Source organism: Nicotiana sylvestris, chromosome 3, assembly GCF_000393655.2.
Source record: "Nicotiana sylvestris chromosome 3, ASM39365v2, whole genome shotgun sequence".
Classification (NCBI taxonomy): domain Eukaryota; kingdom Viridiplantae; phylum Streptophyta; class Magnoliopsida; order Solanales; family Solanaceae; genus Nicotiana; species Nicotiana sylvestris.
This window is the reverse complement of record NC_091059.1, coordinates 124615433-124642296: the sequence shown is the minus strand read 5'-3', so window position 1 is coordinate 124642296 and position 26864 is coordinate 124615433.

The following is a 26864-nucleotide window of genomic DNA, read 5'->3' as shown; positions in this document are numbered from 1 at the left end:
AGACAAGGCGATCCCCTATCACCATATCTCTTTATTATGTGCATGAAAATGTTTCTAGCAGTAGATTATAAATCCTGGGATCCAATTTATTTGAATATGCAAGCTCCACACATCTCTCATTTATTTTTTGCTGATGGCAATATTTTGGCTGCTAGGATAAATACACGTACATGCCATTCTATCATTGATCACATAAATCATTTCACATATATAACCAGCCAAAAATAATTTCTAGAAATCCAAAGTTTCCTTTTTCAAATACTGCACACCTTAAGACAAATATTTTGTAATTACTTTTTTCAATATCCCTGAAGGCCACAACTTTGGAAAATACCTGGGATTTCCAATATTTAACTCCAAACCTACAAAGAGAGATTTCCAATTCCTAATTGACAATTTTACTACTAGACTAGCGGGTTGGAAAGCTAGTCTTCTCAACTGCTCAGCATGGCAGACACGACTACACTAATTAAGGCAACCTTAAACTCAATTCCCAATCATGTCATACAAATCACATGTCTACCAATAGCGTTCTTACACAAGCTAGAACGTTATCAATGAAATTTTCAATGGGCAACTACCCCTCAAAAAAGAAAAAAAAAATTGCATTTGGTACGCTAGGAAAGAGTCACTACATCAAAAGTGGAAGTTGGGCTAGGTATCCAAAAATTAAAGGAAAAGAACCAAGCTCTCCTAGCTAGTATAGCTTGGCGATTATTCCACAATCCCTCATCCTTATGGGCTTCTCTATTAATCTCCAAATATATTTTCCCTAATACAAAACAAACTTCTCTACTCTCCAAAAGTTGGAAAAATGTTCTATGGGATGGTCCGCATGCCAAGAAGGCCTTGTTTGGCGACTATCAACGGGCTCTAATGTAAAATTTTGGCCTGACCTTTGGTTGGCCCTGCAATTAATCCTGCGACATCAAGCGCAAGGGCCTTTAACACTCAATGACTCAATGGAGACAGTTTCCCAAATTATAAAATCCAATACAATTGCAAGTAGCCAGCTGTCTCTACAACTCAAATCAACTATCATGCGCGTAGAACAACTCTACCTCCCCCAATACCTAATTGATCATGACCGACTAGTTTGGGGCCTTACCTTCAATGGAAAATTTACTGTGCAATCATGTTATAAATCCCTAACCAATGCTTTACACCCAACAAACAGTCATGGGTGGATTTGACACCTACAAGTTTCCCAAAAAATTAAGCATTTCCTATGGTTATGTGCTCATAATAATCTGCCTACAAAAGCTTACCTCCATATACTAGGTATTATTAATAGTCCCCTATGCCATTTCTGTCAATTAAAAATCTAATCTACCTTTCACATTCTGATCAATTGTCCAAATGCCCAGCAATGCTGGGATAATTTGAGCATCTTGCACCTTGTGCACTCTATCCCTTTTACGACGAATAATCTTCAGCAATACGTAAAATCTTTTTGCTATCCAAGGGATATTATATCAAAGACCTACCTTCTCATGTCATTATAGCTTATACTCTATGGAACATATGGAAAACAAGAAAGAAAAATAGCTTTGACAAAACCAGGATTTTGGCTAATGCCACAACTATATGACAACTTGCGACGGAATATTATTACATGGCTTGTACTCCCAATTCAAAAAAGAAAGTGCCCATGTATATCAAATGGCAACTACCCATGCTTGGTTCCAATAAATTAAACACAGATGGCGCCTCTGTAGGGATGCATGGTTTGGTAGGCATAGATGGAGTCTTCCACAATTCTACAGGACATTGGATAATGGGATATGCAGGAACTACCACTGCTTCAACTGCTCTGGAAAGGAAACTGATGGCTTTACTACGTTGATTGCAAATGGTTGTCCATCTCAACCTACAACCTTTGGAAATTAACATTGATGCCCTAGAAGTAATAAACCTTTTACATGATCATACATCTCTTTCCTCACATATTATAAATGGTTGCAAATTCTTGCTGCGCCAGCTCCATGATCCACCAGTTATGCACACGTACAGGGAACAAAATACAGTGGCAGATCGCCTAGCTCATTTTGGATCCAGCTTGACGGGGAGCAATATCACTTTTTTGCACAACCACCGCCATTTGTCATGGACGTTTTGGCTGAAGATAAAATGGGAAGACTCAGATTACGACAGCACTCTAGTACACTTCAACCTTCCATGCAAACAATCTACAACCTTTGGAAATTAAAATTGATGCCCTAGAAGTAATAAACCTTTTACATGATCATACATCTCTTTGCTCACATGTCATAAATGATTGCAGATTCTTGCTGCGCCAGCTCCATGATCCACCAGTTATGCACACGTACAGGGAACAAAGTACAGTGGCAGATCACTAGCTCATTTTGGATCTAGCTTGACGGGGAGCAATATCACTTTTTTGCATATCCACCGCTGTTTGTCATGGACGTTTTGGCTAAAGATAAAATGGGAAGACTCAGATTACGGTAGCACTCTAGTACACTTCAACCTGCCATGCAAATAACTACAGATTTTTGTAACACCACACAGGATATAGCACCACAACAACATCCTTTTTGTACTCCAGGTGAGCATGTTTGTTGTGTTAGTTTTAATACTGCAACTCCTGGGTTTATTCACCCGTATAGTATCACAAATCTGGCAGATAGTAATGACCCAGAAACTAGCTTAGGTACTTCTAAGCGCCAACCCCTGTACGTGTAACTTAGTTTTAATATATAAGTAATATTTCCATACCAAAAAAATATATAATTCGTAATATGTTTTTGTATGGGTAAAATCGGGGGTAAAGTTTTCCCAGATTTTCCGATGAGAAAACAAAAGGGAATCACAGGTCAATACGATTACAAGTGAGGCCACATGACCCCACGTATCGGAACCCGGGAGGGGTGGACGATGTATCTAGGATCGGGCACGGCGAAATAACAGACCTAGATCAAGTAAGGTTTCTAGATCACGGGAAACGCGGAGAACGGTTATGCATGATGAGTAGGGAGCTGTAATATTCTCCTTCAACCGTATATTACAGCACGAATCACGTCGGACATCACCTGCGGATTGATATTTACTGGGAAAGGAGATTTTTTACCTTATTTAGACTTATACTAGGACTGAAATTCTTATACTGTATAAAGGGGAAGGTTTCTTTTATTTTGAAACATTATGACGCATAAATCGAAGTAATAAAAGTTTATTTTTGTCTTCTATCTATTGTTCAAAGCGTTCTTCATTTGTTCTCTTCTAAATTCGCGACCGAACACGTATCGAGGGTCCGATCAAGGACGAATCCCACTGTTCAACCTAAGATCAAGCTTGATCATCACATTGCGATTGGTTTGATCATTTATTTTATCTTTTACTTAATTATATGTTGTTCATAATCATTCATATTGAATTAAACCGCATATCCTTTAAACTGCATACAAATTTAATTGTTACTCATTTTTTAGGGTAAAAAGTTTGGCACCCACCGTGGAGCTAAGGATAATAGTGGTGATTTCATACAAATCTCCATAACGTACCCTATTTTACGCTTGTTCTTTGAGGTTTTGATTCCAGGTCAGCCTAAGGATGTCAAATTCGCAATCTCTCACTTGAACGTTGACACTGAGTCAGGCCATCATGGTGAGAATAATAATGTGATGCCTAGAAATGATGTTCTTCCTGTTGATCCCAATGGTGTCCCAACAGCCGACCTGGTCAGTGATAACTCATAGGTGGACATCAACATCAATCTACCGATTTATACCCGGAAACAGCATTCGTGGGGGACCCCGGCCAGCGGCTCAAGAAGTGCCCAAAGGTGAAGATGATGGGGTGAGCCTGCGATTGATTTTCAAAATATTATAGGCTCAGCAAGCAGCAACATCGCAATTGTAGAACCAAAGCCACACCCATAATAGGGTCAAACCCAAGCAGTCCCAGGAAAATACTCGGAGGGATGAACAAGCTGCCGCAGAACCAGGTGAAGTCAGACCCGAAGAAACTTCTGATGTGATGAAGATGCTCAAAGCAATGACAAATCAGGTTGAGTCAGGCGAGAAAAAGATTGAGGCCAACGATAAGAAGGTAGAAATGTACAACTTTAGGGTCGATCAGATCCCGGGAGCGCCTCCAATGTTGAAGGGACCGGACTCCAAAAAAGTTTATTCAGAAGCCTTCCCCCCCCCCAAGTGCAGCACCGAAGCCGATCCTGAAAAGGTTTTGAATGCCTGACATTCTCAAATATAATAGGACCACCGATCCAAATGAGCATGTAACCTCCTACACATGTGTGATCAAAGGGAATGACTTGGAAGACGATGAAATCGAGTCGGTACTGCTAAAAAAATTTGGGAAAACATTGTCCAAGGGAGCAATGATATAGTATTACAACTTATCTCTGAATTCTATCGACTCATTTGCTATGCTTACAGATGCTTTCGTGAAGGCCCATGCCGGTGCCATCAAGTTCAAGACCAAGAAGGTAGACCTTTTCATGGTAAAACAAAGGGATAACGAGATGTTCAGGGAGTTCGTGTCGAGGTTCTAGGTGGAACAGATGGATGTACCACCAGTTGCGGATGATTGGGTTGTTCAGGAATTTACTCAAGGACTCAACCCCCGAAATTCCATGGCCTCTCAACAGCTAAAGCAAAACTTGGTGGAGTACCCAGCAGTCACCTGGGTCGACATCCACAACATATATTAGTCGAAGATCAGAGTTGAAAATGACCAACTCAGGGCCCCTTCAGGATCTGTTTACCCCGTCATAATCGATAAAAGGTATAAGAAACCATTGATCAGGAGCCGAGGGTGGTCTAAGATCGATATCAGACATACAGCGTGAATCAAAGGGGAAGCAGATTCGAGTGCCACCTGACAAGGAACGAGAGGAGAAATTATCGAAGACCGAGCGGCCGGGGCCTGATGAGCAAGAGCAGGATTGAAAGGTCGCTTGGGAGTAGGGAGGCACCTAGATTATCAAAGTTTAAATTCAACGTGGACGCTGCAAGCATAGTGTCAGCCATAGGGCATATCAAAGAGACTAAGTGGTCCCACCATTGCAGTCCAACCCCGTCCAGAAATCCTAATTTGATGTGTAAGCACTACAGTACTCACGATCATAGGACCAAATATTGTTGATAGTTAAGAGAAGAAGATGGTTGATTGTTCAACAATGTGCACCTTCGAGAATTCTTAAGCGAGCGAGCCGAAAATCACTTCAGATATAGGAATGCAAACAAAAAGGTCGAACAAGAGGAGCCTCAAATCGTAATCAACATAATCATTGTGGGAGTTGATGTACCCCACGCCAAAGTTTCTATCACAAGAGAAAAATGCACCCGGGATTACTTCCCGGAAGGAGCTATCCCGTTCAGCGACGAAGATGCCGAAGGCATAGTGCAGCCTTATAAAGATGCACTAGTAATATTTGTGCTAATTAATAAATCTCGGTTTAAACGTATGCTTATTGATCCAGGTAGCTCGGGCAACATCATTACATCGAGGGTTGTAGAGCAACTGGGGTTAAAGGATCAAATCATACCAGCAGTTCGGTTATTTAATGAATTCAATATAGCATGCGAGACCACAGAATGTGAGATATCATTAGTAGTAAACACTGTCGGGACCACCAAAGAAACAAAATTCTACGTGATCAAAGAGGATATTAGGTACAACGCCTTGTTTGGAAGGTTGTGGGTTCACAATATGAGAGTGGTGCGTTCGACCTTACATCAGGCGCTGAAATTTCCCACTCCGAGAGTAGTCAAAATGGTCTATGGAAAACAGCCAACCTAAAGGGAAATGTTCGTTATCAATGAAGTAATCCTTTTGCCCGCGGTTTCAACATCAAAAAGCAGGAACCGGCCAAAAAAGAAAAAAAACAAATAGCAATCAATGATACCGGCCTCAGCCAAGCCGGAAAAATAGAAGATACTCAGCCAAGCCAAGAGGATGATTATGGCATCCAAAGATCATTCATATCACCCGATGACACTAACGCCACCAAATAGATGATCGAGGAGTTCGAGCAAGTTATATTGATCGAGCATCTACCGGATCGAAAGGTATACCTGGGCACGGGGTTAACCCTCGAGCTCAAGAAAAAACTTATTGATTTTCTTAAATCTAAAGCCGATTGTTTTGCCTAGTACCATCTAGACATGGATGGGATCCCACCAGAGGTAACCACTCACAAATTGAGCTTGGATTTGAAGTTCCATCCAGTTAAGCAAAAGGGGAGGCCACAGCTCGAGATCAAACACGCATTTATCAAGGATAAGGTATCCAAACTTCTGAAAATAGGTTCCATCCGGGAAGTTAAATACCCTGATTGGTTAGCTAACATAGTGGTAGTGCCTAAGAAAGGAAATAAAACTAGGATGTGTATAGATCATAAGGATCTAAACAAGGCGTGTCCAAAGGAGCCTCCAACTCAAAACGTCGATCGTATGATCGACGCAATGGCCGAACATAAGATACTCAGTTTTCTTGATGCATATTCTGGGTATAGCCAAACTTGGATGAACCCGAAAGATCAAGAAAAGACTTCTTTCATAACCAAATTTGGCACCTACTGATATAACGTAATGCCATTCAGATTAAAGAACGTCGGTGCCATATACCAACGCCTAGTCAACTGGATGTTCGAAGAACAAATAAGAAAACAATGGAAGTTTATATTGACGATATGTTGGTCAAGTCCCTGTGAATAGAGGACCATTTGAAACATTTGCAGGTAACCTTCGAATATTGAAAAAGTATAACATGAAGCTAAACCTGGAGAAATGTACATGTGGGTTAGCTGGGGAAAGCTTCTCGGATTCATAGTATCTAATATGGGAATAAAGATCAACTCAGACGAAATAATGTCCATAGAAAATGTCATGGTAGTCGACAATGTCAAGGCAGTATAGACTGACGGGGCAGATAGCCACGTTGGGCTGGTTTATCTCAAGATCATCGAATAAGAGTCATTGGTTCTTCTCACTATTACAAAAGGAGAAAAACTTCTCTTGGACTCCGGAATGCCAGCAAGATTTGGAAGAACTCAATCGTACTTTCAATTCCACCCCATATGTGTCATAACCTCTCTTACCCGCTGAGGAATGTCATGTATAGGCCCGAGCTCTCGGGCTGGCTGGCCAAATGGACTGTAGAAATCAGCGGGTATGATATCGAGTATAAATCTTGGACCGCCATAAAATCTCAGATTTTTGTGGATTTTGTGGCTGACTTCACGTTGGCTTTGATATTGGAGGTCGAAAAGGAGTTACTGTTCACTTTGGGTATTAACTTGGAAATTTGAACCCTATTCACGAACGGTGCCTCCAATGCGAAAGGGTTTGGGCTCGATATTATATTGAAACCACCTACGGGTAACGTAATTAGGCAGTCTATTAGAACTATAAAATAGACTAACAACGAAGTCGAGTATGAGGCTATGATTGCAGGCCTAGAACTGGCTAAGAGCCTACGGTGCCTCCATTTCGAAAGGGTTCGGGCTCGATATTATATTGAAACCACCTACGGGTAACGTAATTAGGCAGTCTATTAGAACTATAAAAAAGACTAACAACGGTATGAGGCTATGATTGCAAGCCTAGAACTGGCTAAGAGCCTGGGGGCCAAAGTGATCGAAGCCAAATGTGACTCCCTCCTTATCGTAAATCAAGTCAACAGAACGTTCGAAGTAAAGAAGGAACGGATATGAAGGTAATTGGACAAGTTGTAGGTGACCTTACACCGTTTCAAAGAATGGACTCTACAACACGTACCTCAGGATCAAAATAGTGAGGCTGATGCGATGGCCAACTTGGGGCCATCTGTTAAGTCTGATGAATTCGACTCGGTGGTAGAAGAAGGTCATGTCGAGGTAAACTTGATAAGTTTGACCTGGGATTCGAGAAACAAATACATAGACTACCTGAAGACAGGAAAATTGCCATTAGATCTCAATGAATCAAAAGCCCTACGCAACAAAGATACCAAGTTCAGCTTAGTCTAGGGGAAATTATTCAGAAAATCCTTCTTTGGATCACTAGCTAGGTGCTTGGGTCCGGGAAAAACTGAATACACTATGAGAGAGGTCCACGAGGGCACTTGCAGGAACCACCCCGGGGCAAACTCCCTGGTTTGGAAATTAATCAGAGCCAGTTACCACTGTAAGGAAATGGAGAAAGATGCAAAAGACTTCATGCAAAAATACAACGAGTGTCAAAGACACGCCCCAATGATCCATCAACGGAGAGAGATGTTTCACCCAATCCTGTTGCCATTGCCGTTTATGAAATAATGGATGGACATCGTCATTCCCCCTACCATGGCACCTAGTAAAGCCCAATACATACTACTCATGATCGATTATTTCTTCAAGTTTGTTGAGGCTCAGGCGTTCAAGAAGGTCCGGGAGAAAGAGGCCACCGATTTCATCCAAGATCACATAATATGTCGATTTGGGATACCGGTGGAGATCGTTTGAGACAACGAAAAATAATTCATCAGTAGCAAAGTATGTAAATTTTTTGAAGACCACAAAACCAAAAACATATTATCAACACCTTACCATCCTAGTAGGAACGGGAAAGCGGAATCAATTAACAAAACTGTACTCCAAAACTTGAAGAAGAGACTGGCTGATTCGAATGGAAAGTGGAAGGAATCTTGCCCGAAGTCTTATGGGCATACCGAACGACTTCGAAGTCAAGTACTGGAGTGACCCTGTTCTCTCTTGTCTATGGCGCGGAAGCCTTAATCCCATTTGAGGTAGGAGAACCGGGCCTCAGGTTCTAGTATGCTACTGAAATGCCAAATGGAGAGGTCGTGACCATGAGTTTGGACTTATTGGATGAAAGGCAGAAGCCGCCCTGGTCCGGTTGGCCGCCCAAAAGCAGCGAGTAGGGAGGTAATACAACCAAAGAGCTAACCTTTGATATTTCAAGTTGGGAACTTGGTGTTAAGGAAAGTAACTCTACACACCAGGAACCTGGACGAGAGGAAACTAGGCCCGAATTGGGATGGACTGTATAGAGTTTCCAAAATAACTGGAAAGATTTATATAAACTAAGTTGGGAAATGGTGTACTACTACCAAACAACTGGAACGTGGCACACTTAAAACGGTACTACTACTAAGGTACGAGCACGATTCCCTTTTTGAAATTTGTTATATTACAGACTAACTTGGGCAGGTACGTGGCCGAGGGCAAGTGTGACTATTAGGTTTGAAAATATGTGTTGTATTCTTTTACCCTTGAACCGGTTTTTCCCAAAGTTGGTTTTACGGTAAGGTTTTTAATGAGATAACGGTAAAACATGCTATTTTAGTTTTGAAGACCGGCTTAAAGCCCGAAGTTGCTGATCACCTACACCGGACCAATAGTATTTGAGCCCTCACAAATTTTTCCTCAAATACTGGGGGCCATTACCCCCAAGTTAGGATCCATAGAATGTGTTATTACTTGGTATGAAAAGACAAGTATTGGTAATTAAGATTCGTTGTAAGGGTCAAATGGTCAAATGAATCGTATCCATGTAGCCTACTCTTGCCATGGCACAAGGCTTTTACGCCTCTAATTATGTAATCTGCATACAAAGTAAGGAAAGAAATTTTCCCTTTATATTTTATCACTAAGCTCCATTGATGCATTCGTTGAATTACTTAGAATGGATAACAAATCCTAAATCCTAGCACCCATGGGCTACCCTACTCGGGAACTATCGTCCGATAAAAAATCGGATGGCCTGGGTTATCGAATCCCAAAGGCATTGATCCTATTAGGCAGGGCCTGAACATGAAAGTCTACGACCAACCTAAAATGGATTGAGGACGTCCGAGTTCGTACTCAGAAAGTAAGGCCCTTACATATGATTGAAACATATTAAAAGGTTATCCTCAGCAAAACACTATCATGTATGACTAAACCACTTAAGTATCTTAAAGGCCTTCATTTTTTATCAAAATGTCGAAGCCATGAACAACTCGGAGTTACCATAAAAATCGGTCCTCATTCGGGCTTCTAGAAGATGGGTGCTCCATATTAAGTCTAATTCTATGCTAAGGCATTAAAAACGATCCACAAATAAAAAGCTGCAAGTAGATGTTAAAGAGTAAACGACATAGTGTTGCCGAAGGAAAATTTTTATATATGTATTCCAAAAAATATTTACAAAGACATGATAAAACAACCTCAAAATAACAAAAAACAATATACAAAAGGAAACAAAAAAAGAGGCTAAGGCATCTCCACCTAATCTTCACTAGAGCTCCACTCGGCACCGGAACCTTCGGGACCTTTGGGATCATAAAGCTCTTTTGCCTCGGCCTCAAGACTCTTGACCTCTTCAATATCAGCCAAAAGATCAAATCCCTGGGCGTGAATCTCCTCAAGGGTCTCCCTCCGGGGTAGCCGCTTTACATACTCGGCCTTCGTTATTAAACGGGCCTCGGTTATCTCTACATCAGTTTTATACTGGGCTAGCATTTCTTTGACCTTGAAGGAATCAATCAAGGTGCCTCTAACTAGGACTTCAGCACAGTATATTCCCGGCCGAGGTCAACCCATTATGAGACAATTGAATCTAGTTGTGCCCGAAGTTCGTCATTTAGCCGAGACCATTTGTCGACCTTATCCTTTTCCACCAACAATTGGTCCTTGACCGATATCAACTCCTCTTATGTAGCCTCTTTTTTTGAGGCCAGCAGGTCCATCCTGCTCCTCAGCGTCTTGGTCGTAGTTTTGAGCTCGTTCATCTCGGCCCGGAGCTGGTCAATCTGGTCTATCTTCTCTTGGGGCCGTAAGGTTGCGTCGTAAGTCACTACGCGTAATCTCTCATTTCTAGCCTAAAAATCCTTACCTTCTTGACCAAGTCGGCGTGCTCCCGTTTCGCGGACAAAGCCCTCTTTTGAGATTTTTCTATCTCGTCTCAAAGAATTGGGAGTTCCTTAAGGTCCTCATCTTTTTGCTCACTAAGAACCCTATACATGTCCTTCAGCTTGACTTGATCTTTGATCTCGAACTCGAGCTAGCTAATTTCCATACGAGATCGAAGAAAGTTTTCATGGTAGAGCACCGAAGCCTGAAAAACAAAATGATAGGATCATGCAGAAGTTAAATAAGATGCATGAAGGGTACGAAGAAAGGGAAACTTACTTGGTTCAGTGCCCGTTGTGCCTAGTTGAAGAGGCTCAATGTGTCCACTTCGTTCATTTTCGCCTGGTCCTCTTCGGTCACCAGGCAATGAAGATAGTTGGCCACACCACAGAGCAGACAGTACCCGGGTGTCCATTAGTATAGTAACATGATCGTTCTTTTATAGTCGGGATCTATGCTCAGTGCAGGGAACTGTCTCACCAACTTCGGGCTCGAGTTCGACTCGCCTGCTCCTGACAGCACATCCTTTTTCAGGATCTCCAGGTGACCAAACCCAGAATAATCCTCTAGCGTTGCTATGTCCACGCCGTCGAAGAACATGTTGAGGGCCTCATCTGCGGCCCGTGCCGTCTTATTTGGATTCTCCTTAACGGCTTGAGCCTCGTCGAAGATGGACCTTGTATGAGATTGCTATTCTGCAATTTCAATGACATCAGCCATTTGCCTCAAGCAGGTATAATTTCTGGGGAGGTCGTAACATCTGATTTTCCTTCTGGTTCCCTAGCTAAGGGGGGATCAGCCACTCGGTTACCTTCTCTAGTTGTCTCCCATTCTTCTTCATCAATGGTCAACCCAGGGGCGATGACCTCTATTTCATCATCTTTAGGGTAATCCTTGAGCCGGTATAGGGAGTCAGGGTCTGGTACCCTGGCTTGGGTACTCTTCTTGTTGCTTTTTCAGACCCGGACTGTTACACTCTTCTTCTTATTGGCTTCAGTGTTCGGGGAGCTAGATGATTTCTTTTTTCTCTATTTTTCTCCTCATGTGCAGTGGCTCTAGGTTGTCCCGAAGTGGAGGGTTTAGCAAGTAAGGACGGAGCCTCGTCCTCATCCTCGTCCAACAGACAAAGCTTAGTGGTTTTGGAAAAACCTGTAAAAGAAAAATAACTTAGTAGAAATAAAGGTTAAGTATGAAAGTATACTTATTCGGGAGGAGCACTCACTCTGGGAACGGGCCTCCCACTTGCCCTTTGAAAGTTTGCGCCATTCGCGCTCAAAATACGACATTTGTTTGCAAATTCTTTCGATCTACTCCTTGAAGCGAGAGACTATGTTGGGACCTTGGGCTACCACTGCACGATGATAGGAGCGGGGAATAAGAAAAGTGTATACATCAAAATCGGAGGGCCCAATTTTTGGCCATTATGATGCCTCGTCAGCACGTTTTCAAAGGCTCGAGGCTATGGTCGGGATTCACCCCCGAGGGGCTATCGATGCCCGACCTCGGGGCATTATATATCAATAGTTACGATGAGAAAGTGGGGAGTTCCCAAGGCGCAAAAATAGGGCTAACAAAGTCTAGTAGACTAGTCCAAAAATGAATCAAGGCATTAACTAGTTGTACCATCTCCATATCTTTGTAATAAATGCATTTGTACTATATTGGGATTCCCCCTCATAAATAAAGGGGATCCTTGTCATTTTGTAGACATCTGTTGCCCAATACTAAAAGAAGTTCAGAATGCCAGACGTTCACAACCGATATCAATCAAAGATCAGGGTCAAGGATGACCAACTAGGAGCCCCCTCAGGCTCGGTATACCCAAGCAGGCTCCTGGTGAAGGAACCAAAGCCAAACAAAGAAAGGTACCAACCATATGCCGAAGACAGAAGAAACGCCCCCAGGTGCAACGTACCCCCCAATGACCGGAGGATGGATCTAGGCCAGAAACCTCAGGGACTTGTCAGCAGAGCTGGGTTTGACAGGCACACAGGGTCGATATATGTGCCCGCTTGTCGAAATACAACTTCAACATTGATGTTTCATACATCGTATTTTCCATCAATAAAATTAGAGACACCAGGTGGCCAAGGCCTATGCAATCGGATCCTTCACGAAGGAATCGTAACTTATTGTAAATTTCACAACACATACAGCCACAGGACCGAGGATTGCCATCAGCTCTGAGAAGAGGTAGCCCGACTACTCAGCAAAGGTCACCTCCGAGAATTCCTTAGCACCGAGCCAAAAATCATTTCCAAGAAAGAAAGGCGACCAAGAAGAGTGAAACAAATGAGCTGCAACATGTCATCCATATGATTTTGGTAGGTATCGATTCTCCATAAGATCCCATGATCAGAAGAACAACAATATCCATCACCATAGAAAAGCGAACTCAGGGTTACATACTCGAGAACACTCTCACATTCACCGACAGGGACATTGAGACATTGTCTCAGCCTTACAATGACGCACTGATAATCTCTTTCCTTGAAAATACATTTCAAATTAAATGTGTACTTGTGGATCCAGGTAGCTCGGCCAACATTATCAGGTCGAGGGTGGTGGTGCAGCTCGGACTGCTTGACCAAATCGTGCCCGCCTCTCGAGTCCTCAAAAGATTCAACATGGCGAGCGAAACAACGAAAGGATAAATCACCCTCCCAGTCAATGTGGCCGGCACAACCCAAAATGCCAAATTCCATGTCATCGAAGGAGATATGAGATACAATTCCTTGCTCGAAAGGCCGTGGATACACTACATGAGAGCAGTACCATCCACCCTCCATCAAATGATGAAATTCCCGACAAAGGATGGGATAAAAATCATCTACGGGGAGCAGCATGCAGCAAAGGAAATGTTCGCGATGCATGATGTGGCACCAACACCAATACCCCCACCACCTAAGGAGCCAAAGGATAAGCAAGCAATAAAATAGCGATATGAGTTACATTCTCGACTACGTCCGACTAAACAAAATGAAGGACTGTACCGAGTCCTCATAACAAACAATCAAATCACATCGAGGTCTAAAGCACCGTCACCACTAAGGTATTGTCATCTCCCTTTTTCAGTTATATTTCATACTAACCTGAATGCAGGTATCAGATCGAAACGGATGGAGCGTTTTCCAACTTGAAGGCCTTAAGTCCCAAAAGCATACGTTGCACTCTTTTCCTTCGACCGGGTTTTTTCCCAAGAAGGGTTTTAGCAATAAGGTTTTTAACAAGGCAACACCTATGTGCTACATAAGGAAGATTCAACAAGTATACAAGGCTTCTTTTTCAGTCAACCTCGAATACTAGGGGGCATCCCCCCGGAAGGTCACTTACTCAGGGAAGCCAAGATGCGCTAAATGGAGTCCCGATAGGAAAATGATGTGCCAGGCCAAATGGTTGAATGAATCATGTCCGTATAGAATAACCAGGACCCTGACAGTGAAAACATGTATACTTGTACCACGTAATCGAATGATACTTTCCATTAAAGCATTTCACACTTCAAAAGAATCCGGTGTCTTTGCAAAAAATGGATCCAAAGCCAAAAATGTCCTAAACACTCGGGGACTGGCGTCAACAACTCGAAAACATATGACCCCCGGGTCGGAGCTTCAAACTCGTAAGCCCTAAATAAGGAAACATCAAGATCACTAAACGGCTCTAGAGCCAAAAACGTCCCGAACACTTGGGGACTGGCGTCGAAAACTCAAGGCCACATGGCCTCCGGGTCGAAGACTCCGAAATCGTAAGCCCTCAATGAGGCAATACCAAGTTTACAAGTAATGGCTCCCTAGCCGAGAAATTCTCGATGACTCGGGGACTACGTCAATCACCATCCCCATCGACTTATCAAAGCCTGAGGTAATAAGACCACATGCGGGCAGCCTCGGTCTCGTAAGACCTCAAGAAAGACATGAACCACACTTGTGCCAAGTGATAATAGTTGTAAGGCCTCAAGAAAGGCATGAACCATATTTGTACCAAATAGCCAAAACTGTAAGACCTCAAAGGCATATAAAACTTGTAAGACCTTACTAAAGGCATAAACCTGATCTCAAAGTTAAGGCTATATATCAAACTTGTAAGACCGCTAAAAAGTCATACCCTCGATATAGACGCCGAAACTACTTCATTCGGGACTAAAAGGCTCCGGCCAAACACAAATTACTACGGTGTTGATACCCAATTTTTCCCTATATATTTTCAATATGCAAAATAACTTCAAAATAGCATATATATGTGTACGTAAGCATGTCACATATTTTATTATTTTTTCCATAATTTTTTAAATGTTTAAATCGATTTATTTTTCCCTTTTTTATCCATAAAATGCCCAATAATTATTTCCAAAATTATTATTTTTGGTAATTCATCTATTGAATTTTTATATTTATGCCAAACTATAGCTAAAATAATTTTGACGTATTTTTATAATTTTATTTAGTATTTTTAAGGCTAAATTGCATATAATTACAATATTAGCCATTTTAAGGTTTAATTGTGTCTTATATTCATCAAATTGCGGATTGTATTTTTAAATTGTAAATTATGTGTTATAAATTATTTTAGCCCTTTTAATTTAGTTTTCAGAAATCATTTACTATTTTTATAATTTAAAAAGGGGAAATTGGCTATTTAAATAACAGCCCATTTGTATTTAAATTTTAGCCTAAATTGAACCCCAATTCCCAGCCCAATTCCGAATTAAACCCGACCCTAGCCAATTTTAAACCCAACCCAAGCCCGGATCCCTACCTACCCGTTTAATCCAGGTCGTTGATCATTCAGATCAACGGCCACCACTTCACCTACCTAAAATAAACCTAAACGACCCCTTACCCTAATTCATTTCTCACCACCCGCCGCCCTTGAATCCCACTCCTCTCAATTATCTCTGCAGCCTCACATAAACCTTAGCCGCCACCATCCAATTCCACCCTAATTCCTTTCAATCCCTACCTAATCCATGGACTCCCACGGCTGCTTGAGAGGTATACCAGCCTCCTACATCTTCTGGTGGACTGTTTGTGTGATTTTATGGACAAAGCTTGAAGAGATTTGGTCCAGTCCTTGCCCAATCTCATTCTCTAGTCTTTTTCCGGCCATCAATGGCCGTTCAAGTCAGATCCTTGACTTTTCCAGCTAGATCGGTAACTTTTCAAAGTCTTTCTCACTTTTCTAGGTTATCTGAAACCCTAACCTTTAAGAGCTTTCAGATATACCTTAGATCTGTCTATACTATGAACCTCTCAAGCATTTTCCTTTAAAATTTTTGATTTTTTCAAAACAACTCTTCGTCTTCAACGATTAGAGTTTCTCTTAACCTTTTTAAAAAGATCTCTTCTCTGATTTTTGATGTTGTTTCATGATTTTTACTATGTTCAAACGATTTATTTATGCTTTTTCTTCTACTTGATTCAGTATTTTGAAAACCCTAAATAGTTTGGCTCTGTCCGGGTTCTGAAATTGTCCTTGTCTGTTTTGAGTACATACCTGTTCGATTGATTTCTTTGTGTTTGAATCCTTTTTCCTTGTTTGACTTATCTGATTCTGAGTTCTTACCATTTTTGAAACTCGACTATTGTCGAAAATATAATTTCTTAAAAAGGTTTTCCTCACCTATTACTGTGAGTTTGAAGGTCTTTACTTGTTTCTGACTTTCTTACCTGTTAGTTTGGTTCTCTACACTCTGGTTCTGTGTGATTACTCGACTTTGTTGACTACTGTGCTTCGAGTAGGTTTTGAATCCTAGCCTACTCCTGCTACTACTGTATGTTTGTATTGCTTCTTTTGTCAACATGTTTGACCCTGCATGTCTAATACGCCTGCTCATTCCTTGCTATTTATATGCCAATGTGCAGAATCATGATTCTTTCTTACTTGTTACCTTATTCTTTACTCAATTTCAAAACTATAAATACCCTACCCTTTTTTCATTAAAGAGACGAACAATTGAGTTCAAAACACACTTACACTCAAAACTCTCTCTTTCTCTATTACTACTTATGCTATTGCTTTGTCTAGCCGGCTAAAAGCCAAGGCTAGATTGTAGAATCCTGCTTACTTTACCTTTCTGCACCCTGCTTTCTCTACTGGTATGTCCTTGTTAGTTTTTTCAAGCCTCAACAACAACATGCTTCTTTAGTTGTTTCAATTTCCCTTATTCTTGTCTACTCCTATTTATGGTTCTGCAGTCAAGTTATATTATTAGCATGATGTAATATGTTCCCTTCCCCCTTAGATTAATGCTTCCCATATGTGTGCTTTGAAGCATACTCTGTTAGTCACTTGTTGTGTACTTGTTGTCTTGTGAATTCCAAACCCACATATCCCTTCTATGTGTTTGTGTTCTTTTGGCTGGTTTGTGACCATGCCAGCATCAGCTATTGTTGTGCATGTCCAAACCAAACCCTTGTTTGGGACATGTGCTTACAGATAAGTGTATCCCCAAGATCCCTCAACCCCCTTTGTATGATTACTAATTCAATTTGTTTGAGTTTTGAGTTTTATTACTACAACTGCTTTCAAATTTCCTTTATACTGATTACTTTCAACCCAGTTTTAAGCAAACTCTTTTTCCAAACTATGTCAAGCACTCTCACCTATTCCTAGAATCTAGGTTCTGCCCCTCTTGTGTGAGCCTTGCCTTGGGACCCTTGAGCTCCCTTTGAACTTGGACACATAAGAGCTGGCCCTTCCACACTGCACTCATTCTGTTTGGTTATGCAAATCTGGGTGTGAGCACTGCCCGGGATCCCTTGAGGTCCTTAGGGAACTCTGACACACCTAGATATAAGAAAGGCTTTGAAATGACATTGGCATTTGAGGTGGTTTATTCCATAACGTGGAGAGAAAGTTAGAATCAGGCTTCATATGGTTGTAACTTTTTATTTTGCCCTTCTTAGGTATTTCAATCATTTGGTCTGTAATAATTTGTAAATAAATATTGGGGTTGTCTAGTGAAAAAGGGATGGGGTGATTATGCATGCTTTAACTAGCAGAAGGGTAGATAACATGTCCATAGGATCCATTTCGATTCAAACGTGTTTATTAGATAATATGCCAATAGGATCTGCTTTAGTTTAATAAATTCTACATGCTTCACTTTCACATAATTAGATGTCATGCCTATAGGATTTAAAATCAACTTTTAATAATTAGATACCATGCCTATAGGATTTAAAATCAACTTTTAATAATTAGATACCATGCCTATATGATTTAAAATTAGCTGTAATAGAAATCATGCCAATAGAACTTAAAACCAGTTTAGTTGGAGAAGCCGTTTAGTTCACGTTGTTTCTTCTGAATTGGATTAGTTAATTAATTTGTCGCTTCTTTAATAAGTTTTCAAACACTGCCTTAAGTTAATACCATTAGAAAGCATGTCTATAGGATCTCAAGTTGTCCATTTTAAATTAATCACTTCTCTACTTCATTCCTAATCAATATAGATATCATGCTCACAGGACATCACTATTACGCCTAGGCAAGCCTTAGGTAATTACTCGAATGAAACTGGAACTGCCTTTGCTTAAATAGCAACTGCTACAACTAGCAGGCAGGCCTGATTCGGACTTCTTTTTTGAGTTATAATAAATCTGATTCTGACTCAAACCCTGCTTTAGGATTTTTAAAATTCAGACCTTAACTGTATTTAAGTCATGCTATTTATATGTATTGTTTTCGGAGGTATACATGAGCCTTCTAATTGTAATATGTTCCCCCTCTAAATGCAGTCCTACGTGTTTTTGTATGTCACCTTAGCCTTTTTACCTTTAAACCTAAGTGTCAGCCTAAAACCTCCCTCTTATAGGAATTGTATTCCTAAATTCCTCCAGGATTGATAGGAATGGGACGGGTAACAACATGCAATAGAGGTCGAGACAAATCCGCGCTTTAATAATTTCACGGGGTAGGAAGGGTAGATATGGATATGATGACCGGGGCGCTAATACCACGTGTATCCCCTCTTCTAAGGAGTGTCATACCAGGTATTGCATTGAGGTGATCCATATTACAAACAAACCTAGGACCCCCTTTTATTTTTTTACGAGCATGTTTAGCATGTAACTCTTTTCAAAACCCTTTTAAATCATTTTTCCAAACGTTTGTGTATTCAAACTTAAATCCCCTTTTACTTGAGTCTTTATTTGTTTACTTGCTAATTGCACAAATTCAAAAAAACTTTCTGGCCGGGAACCACACTAGTGGATACTGAGGGGTGTCTAACACCTTCCCCTTGGGATAATTCATGCCCTTACCCTATCTCTGGTTATCAAACATAGTTGTAGTTAAATTTATAAGTGCCCTAACGCACCTTAAAATCATTAGGTGGCGACTCTTCAAATACCCAATTCCCAAAAGGAAATGAGTAATTACGCCCCATGAATGTCGAAACCCGGACTCCTCTCCGATGGAAGGGAAAAAGGGGGCGCGACAGCATGGCGACTTTGCTGGGGATTTTTAGGCTTTTGCCATTTCAGATTGTTCTTGTGAATTTGTACCTCCCTTATGTGAAATTACTTGTTTAAATTTCTTTAAGAATCTAATTTCTTTTTCAACTGCAAAACTGACATATTTTCCTTGTTTCCTCACTTTATTGCTACTTTAAATTATAAAACTGTTGTATTTATCGCTTTCTTAACGTGCAAATACGTGTCAACATGTTTTTAATTATTGCATAATCATGCTCAACATCATACTCCACTCGTGCCAAACAAATACTATAGCAACGCTTTTAATGAGTGGTCGCGCTCTTCCTATATCATTACCCCCTAAATTTGGAAAGGCATATTTGCAGTAAAACTAGTCAATCAGTGGTGCAGTCGACAGTTCCGTGCCTTCCCCCTTGAGTTTTCCACTCAAGGGTACAAGTCTAAAACCCCATAGAAACCTTACTCTATTTAAATTGTGCATGCATTATGGTCAAACCTAGTCGGGTCAGTTATGTTGTCCACATAATGATCCTTTAAGATAGCCTTGTCCAAAAGTCCACTGGGTTTCCCTAAAAGCCAAACGGATATCATCACGTTCTGTGCATTTATTTGGAGAACTAAATGCTTCATGCTAATTGTTGATATTAATAGTCAAGTCTGGTGGGGGTAAGGGTCTAACCTTGTTTACATTGCAGAAAAATGAGGCACAAGGTCCCCAGTTTCGGTATGATTAGCACGCCCCCACTCTTGCTATACTGGTGGAGGAGTCTTCCATCAAATGACCAAATCAATAAATGGAAAGAGAGAGCCGCCAAAGCTAGCAAAAAGTTGGAATATCTAGAATACAGTCTGCTGGAATTGGAAGGAAAAGTGAGGAAGAGAGACACCGACTGCCAGAACGATGAAGGAAATGAAGGAGAACACCTAGAAAAGGCATTTTTACTAGTGAACCTACGCGAGCTGGAAGATTTTATCAAAGAGAGCATTACACCTGAGGAAGGTCCTTCTGGGACCAAATAGATAGGAATTTACTTTTCGCTTTATGAATGTAATGAGGCCAATGGCCATTAGTGACCTTTCTTTCTTGCTTGTTGTCGTTTTGGGATTTGTCTGTTTTATCTATAAAATTAGGCATTTCGAATTTTAAGTTCTCCAAATCAATTTGTCGCTCTGCCTACCTCGGGCACAAAGAGGTTCCCAAATTAGGACACGCTTTACATTCCCGCATTATGTGTTCAAATATTGCAATACTTTTTATAATCCTCACTGACTTGATTACCTTTTTGTTTTTATTTTGTTTTCTTTTATTATTTCCTTCCCCAAAGGTTAGTTCGTGCACTATGGCCTCATCATCTTATTTCACAAGATCTAGGGGCCCTCCACCCACTCCTCCTCTTAGTCCCATTAAAGTCAATGAGCTCGGCAAGAACCTCCAAGGAATCTCTAAACCCATAAAACTCAAGAAACATGGCACTACCTTCGGTTTGGGATATAAATACGCCTGGGAAGAATTCAACAACTGGTCGCCACCATGGCGTGGTCCTTACTATCCATTAGAGCAGCCAATACCGCATCTAGAGCAGACTTTCCAACAGGCTAACATTATTAATGGATCAGATGAAGAAGAGGCATTTGCAATGGTGAAGAACTTGTTCCTAGAAGACAATGACATGGAATGTTATGTTGTTCTCGAGGAGGAGGGGGAGGAAGGCCCTTCCATACAGGATGTGAGCAGAGGGGCACTCCTCAATAATTGGACCATCAGGACAACCAAAGCCCGACGAGCTTCGGGGCAACAAGGATAAACAAGCATCATTGACTGTTTTTATATACTAAATGATTTTCTTTTCGCATTTTTCAACTTCCACAATAAATCTTCGATGTTCAAAATAGTTTATCACAAGCATTTCTGATTTTCTTATGAATTAATATTTATTGCTATCATTTTCTTTCCCTACTTTACCAATAGAGCATTATTATTACTTATCTTGATGAACCAATGACTGTGACATGTAATGAGACAACGCAACAAATGGACATTGATTCAAAGGAAGATGACATACCTGATGAGATTGTCAAAGAAGTTGAGAACTTTGAGAACAGACCTAAGTCCAACCTGAACGAGACCAAAATTGTCAACTTGGGAGATGCAGAAAACATCAAGGAAACACGAATCAGCATTCACTTATCGCCATCAGAGAAGAAAGAATACACAGAATTTCTGAAAGAGTATGAGGACATATTCACCTGGTTGAACGATGACATGACTGGTCTGAGTACATCTACTGTGGCTCACAAATTGCCAATCGATCCAATGTGTCCATCGGTAAAGCAGAAGCTCAGAAAGTTCAAGTCTGATATGAGTTTAAAAATCAAGGAAGACGCCAACAAGCAGATCAAAGCTAAGGTTCTCAGGGTAGTGGAATACCCGACATGGTTAGCCAACATTGTGCTAGTGTCGAAGAAGGATGGGAAGGTCAGAGTCTATGTCGACTACCGGGATCTCAACCGGGCCAGTTTGAAAGACGACTTCCCTTTGCCAAATATACACATCCCAATTGACAATTACGCCAAACATGAGCTACAGTCATTCGTAGATTGCTTCACTGGTTATCATCAGATCTGGATGGATGAGGAAGACGTTAAGAAAATGGCTTTCATTACACCGTGGGGAATGTATTGTTACAAGATGATTCCATTCGGCCTGAAGAATGCAGGGGCCACCTACATGAGGGCCATGACTACCATTTTCAATGATATAATACACAAGTAGATAGAGGTATATGTAGATGATGTTATCATCAAGTCCAAGAAGGCCACTGATCACATGGAAGATCTGAGAAAGTTATTCAATAGATTACGGGGGTACAACCTAAAACTAAACCCCGCAAAGTGCGCATTTGGGATTCCTGTTAGGAAACTGCTTGGGTTTATTTTGAGTCACCGAGGAATAGAACTGGACCCATCAAAAGTCAAAGACATTCAAGAATTGCCACCGCCAAAAAACAAGAAGGATGTGATGAGTTTCTTGGGAAGGATCAACTACATCAGTCGATTCATAGTACAGTCTACAGTTATTTGTGAGTCAATCTTTAAGATGTTGAAGAAGGACGCCGCTACCAAATGGACTGATGACTACCAAAAGGCCTTCGATAGAATCAAGGAATACCTGTCAACACCACCAGTCTTAGTCCCGCCCGAGCCAGGTAGAACCTTATTACTCTACCTTGTAGTGATGGATGGAGCTTTCGGCTGCGTCCTAGGGCAGCATGATGAAACGGGGAGGAAGGAACAAGCCATTTATTACCTCAGTAAGAAGTTCACCCCATACGAGGCTCGGTATTCTTTGTTAGAGCGCACCTGTTGTGCTTTGACTTGGGTAGCTCAGAAGCTGAGGCATTACTTTTGTGCCTATACTACATATCTCATATCAAGGATGGATCCTTTGAAGTACATCTTTAAGAAGCACATGCCCACTGGCAAGCTAGCCAAGTGGCAAATCCTATTGAGTGAGTTTGACATTGTTTACGTAACTTAGAAAGTGGTAAAGGGACAAGCACTAGCGGACCACCTCGCTGAGATTCCCATGGATGGAGAATACAAACCCATAAAAACGTATTTTCCTGATAAAGAGGTATCATTCATAGGAGAAGACATTACGAAATTCAATGATGTTTGGAGAATGTTTTGTGATGGAGCAGCAAATTTCAAAGGAGTTGGCGTAGGAGCAGTCCTAGTATCAGAAACCGGTCATCATTATCCAGTGTCTGCCAAACTCAGGTTCTTGTGCACCAACAATATGGCCCAGTATGAAGCCTGCATCTTAGGACTCAAAATGGCCATTTACGTGAACGTTCAAGAGTTGCTAGTGATTGGAGATTTAGACCTACTTATACATCAGGTGCGAGAAGAATGGGCAACCAAGAACTCCAAGATACTCCTGTATCTGCATCATGTATAGGAATTGAGAAAGAGGTTCATGAAGACAGAGTTCCAACATGTTCCCAGAGTCCAGAATGAGTTCGCTGATGCATTGGCTACCTTTTCGTCTATGATACAGCATCCAGACAAGAATTTCATTGATCCCATTCCAGTAAAGATCTATGATCAGCCAGCTTATTGTGCCCATGTTGAGGAAGAAGCAGACGGAAAGCCTTGGTTTCATGATATCAAGAAATACTTAGCAAAAGGAGAGTACCCAGAGCTTGCAAATCCTACTCAGAAACGCACACTCCAGAGATTGTCCAATAACTTCTTTCATAGCGGAGGAATCCTGTATAGGAGGACTCCTGATTTGGGATTACTAAGGTGTGTCAACGCAAAGGAAGCATCCAGGCTACTAGAGGAAGTTCATGCTGGGACATGCGGTACACATATGAACAGTTTTGTCTTAGCAAAGAAGATACTTTGGGCTGGTTACTTTTGGATGACAATGGAAATGGACTGCATCCAGTATGTCTAGAAATGCCACCAATGTCAGATACATGCAGACATGATAAAGGTACCTCCAAATGAGCTTAATGCAACAAGCTCACCATGGTCGTTCGCCGCTTGGAGGATGGATACTATTGGACCAATCGAGCCTGCCGATTCCAATGGACATAGGTTTATCTCGGAAGCTGTAGACTATTTCACCAAGTGAGTAGAAGTAGCATCTTACAGAGCAGTGACTAAGAAAGTCATGACAGACTTTGTCCGCGATCGCATTGTTTGTCGATTCGGATTTCCAGAGTCAATCATTACTGATAATGGCTCCAACCTCAACAGTGACTTGATAAAAGCTATATGTGAAACTTTCAAGATCAGACACAAGAATTTCATATCCTACAGGCCTCAAATGAATGGGGCTGTAGAAGCCGCCAACAAGAATATCAAGAAGATATTAAGGAAAATGATAGAGAAGCATAAATAGTGGCACGAAAAGTTATCGTTTTCTCTATTGGGGTATCACACCACAGTCCGCACATCAACCGGGGCAACCCCATATATGCTAGTTTATGGTACAAAGTTTGTCATTCCCGCCGAGGTAGAAATTCCTTCCCTAAGGATTATACAAGAAGCTGAGCTCGATGACGCAGAGTGGATAAAAAGTCGTTATGAGCAACTAGCCCTTATAGACGGAAAGAGAATGAATGCAGTTTGCCATAGTCAACTCTATCAGAACAGAATATCTAGAGCCTTCAACAAGAAAGCCAAGACAGTTCACACCGGGGCAGCTGGTGTTAAAGAAAACATTTCCGCATCAAGATGAAGCCAAAGGGAAGTTCTCTCCCAATTGGCAGGATCCATACATGGTTCACCAGGTTCTGACAGGAGGAGCCCTCATACTTGCAGAACTGGATGGAGAAGTCTGTCCAAAGCCGATCAATTCAGATACAGTCAAGCATTACTATGTGTAATCTTTATCCTTTCCTTATATGATGTAAATTGAACTAGGCCTGACCTGATTCCCATTTAAGAGAGGATACGTAGGCAACCCTATGGGTTCGGTCACAATTCAATAAAATTTTCACCCCCACCTCCCCCGTAATTGGAAACTGCGGTGGAATTTTGAGGAGGACCCTCAAAATTCCGAAGTTATTTCAGCCAATCGACGCACGAGCAATAGTCAGAAATGTCAACCCATCAAAATGCGGCAGAATTTTGAGGAGAACCCTCAAAATTCCGTAGCAAGAGAGGTTGCAACGTCTTGAACCACGCCACAGTCATCGTTTCATCTAAAAGCTATTTTAAATTATACATTTATGCCATTTTTTTTATAAAATCATGCATGTTTATTATTTAAACTTCTTTGTTTAGTAACACTACCCCAATAATACAGACGGTATCACTAGATCAAAGCCGAACGAGTCAAGCAAATCCAGCGGGGATACAAACTAACCTTTCCCTTACAAAATTCACGATTTTTCTTTGGATGCAGACACTGGGATTGCAATATCATTAAAAATATTGTATGCCCATGGAACAAACATTGTTCAAGGATATGACTTTTCCAAACCATTGCACTTGCCAACATTTGCTATCAGCACACACAAGAAATGCTCTGCAGTCGTAATGCTCCCCGTAATCACAATGCCGCAATCTGCTATCAGCTAAGAAAACTCTGCTATCATTCGTTATTTTATTGCATAAGGCTACTATTCTGCCTTCCGAGAATATGCGCTCTCTCCATTTGCATTCCTGCATAAGGCTACTATTCTGCCTTCCGAGACCAAATGTTATCTCCATTTGCATTGCATAAAGCTACCATTCTACCTTCTGAGACTAAACGCTGTCTCCATCTGCATTCTTGCATAAGGCTACTATTCTGCCTTCCGAGACTAAACGATGTCTCCATCTGCATTTGCATTGCATAAGGCTACCCTTCTGCCTTCCAAGACTAAACGCTGTCTCCATCTGCATTCTTGCATAAGGCTACTATTTTGCCTTCTGAGGTTAATCTCTACCTCCATCCACATCTACATTGCATAAGGCTACCATTTCACCTTCCAAGACTAAACGTTGTCTCCGTGTGCATCTGCATTGCATAAGTCTACCATTCTGCCTTCTGAGACTAAATGTTGTCTCCACCTACATTCACATCTTTGCATAAGGCTGTCATTCTGCCTTCCGAGGCTAAGCTCTGCCTCCAATTTTCTTCAAAACTAAGCGTCACCTCAAGCACTATTTATTTCACTTTTCTTACGGGCTAAACTCTGCCCTTTAATTCGCAAGACTAAGCTCTGTCTTGTCTGCATCATGCTACTGCATCTTTCATGGGCTGAAATATTGCCAACTCATCCAAAGGTGTCATCGTTCGGAGGCACCATCTTCATAGCCAGAGAACACCATGGCATGGCCTGAGGATCCCTTTCAATCTTTTGCATATCATTATTCAAAGGCATCATGGTTCGAAGGCACCATCCTCAAAGCCCGAGAGCATCACTTCATGGCCTGCGAATCTTTATCATACGCTTCATGGCCCAGGACATCATGGTCTAAGGATATCATCCTAACCATCAAAAGACAACATTTATAGTCCAACGAGAATTTGCATCATGTTTAAATTTATGCACAGTATACGTTTGCATTGTTTCTAATTGTAGGTAAACCGACGAGCAACGGCCATCCCGACAGGAGCGGTCCCACTCCAATTTCCACAGCCTTATCAAACATAACCATTCCCGCAAGCTGTCCACTCACCTTGCCCTGGATATTGCGTTCGTTCTTGAAAAGTATCCATCGGCATACTCCGCCGACGGATCTTGAACTACATATGGCCTGATTCCTGTAAAACTAGGAATAAGTAGGCAGCTCAGAAACTAGGGTGCGGCCTAAAATCTTCTTCAAACCATTTTGCTCGGTCAAAATTGGCCATCATATCTTTACCGGACAACTCTTTCATCCTTTCCGGGTAAAGAGGGGCAGTTGTTGATACCCAACTTTTCTCTATATATTTTCAATATGCAAAATAACTTTAAAATAGCATATATATACATACGTAAGCATGTCCAAATGTTTTATTATTTTTCCATAATTTTTAAAGGTTTAAATCGATTTATTTCTCCTTTTTTTATCCATAAAAAGCA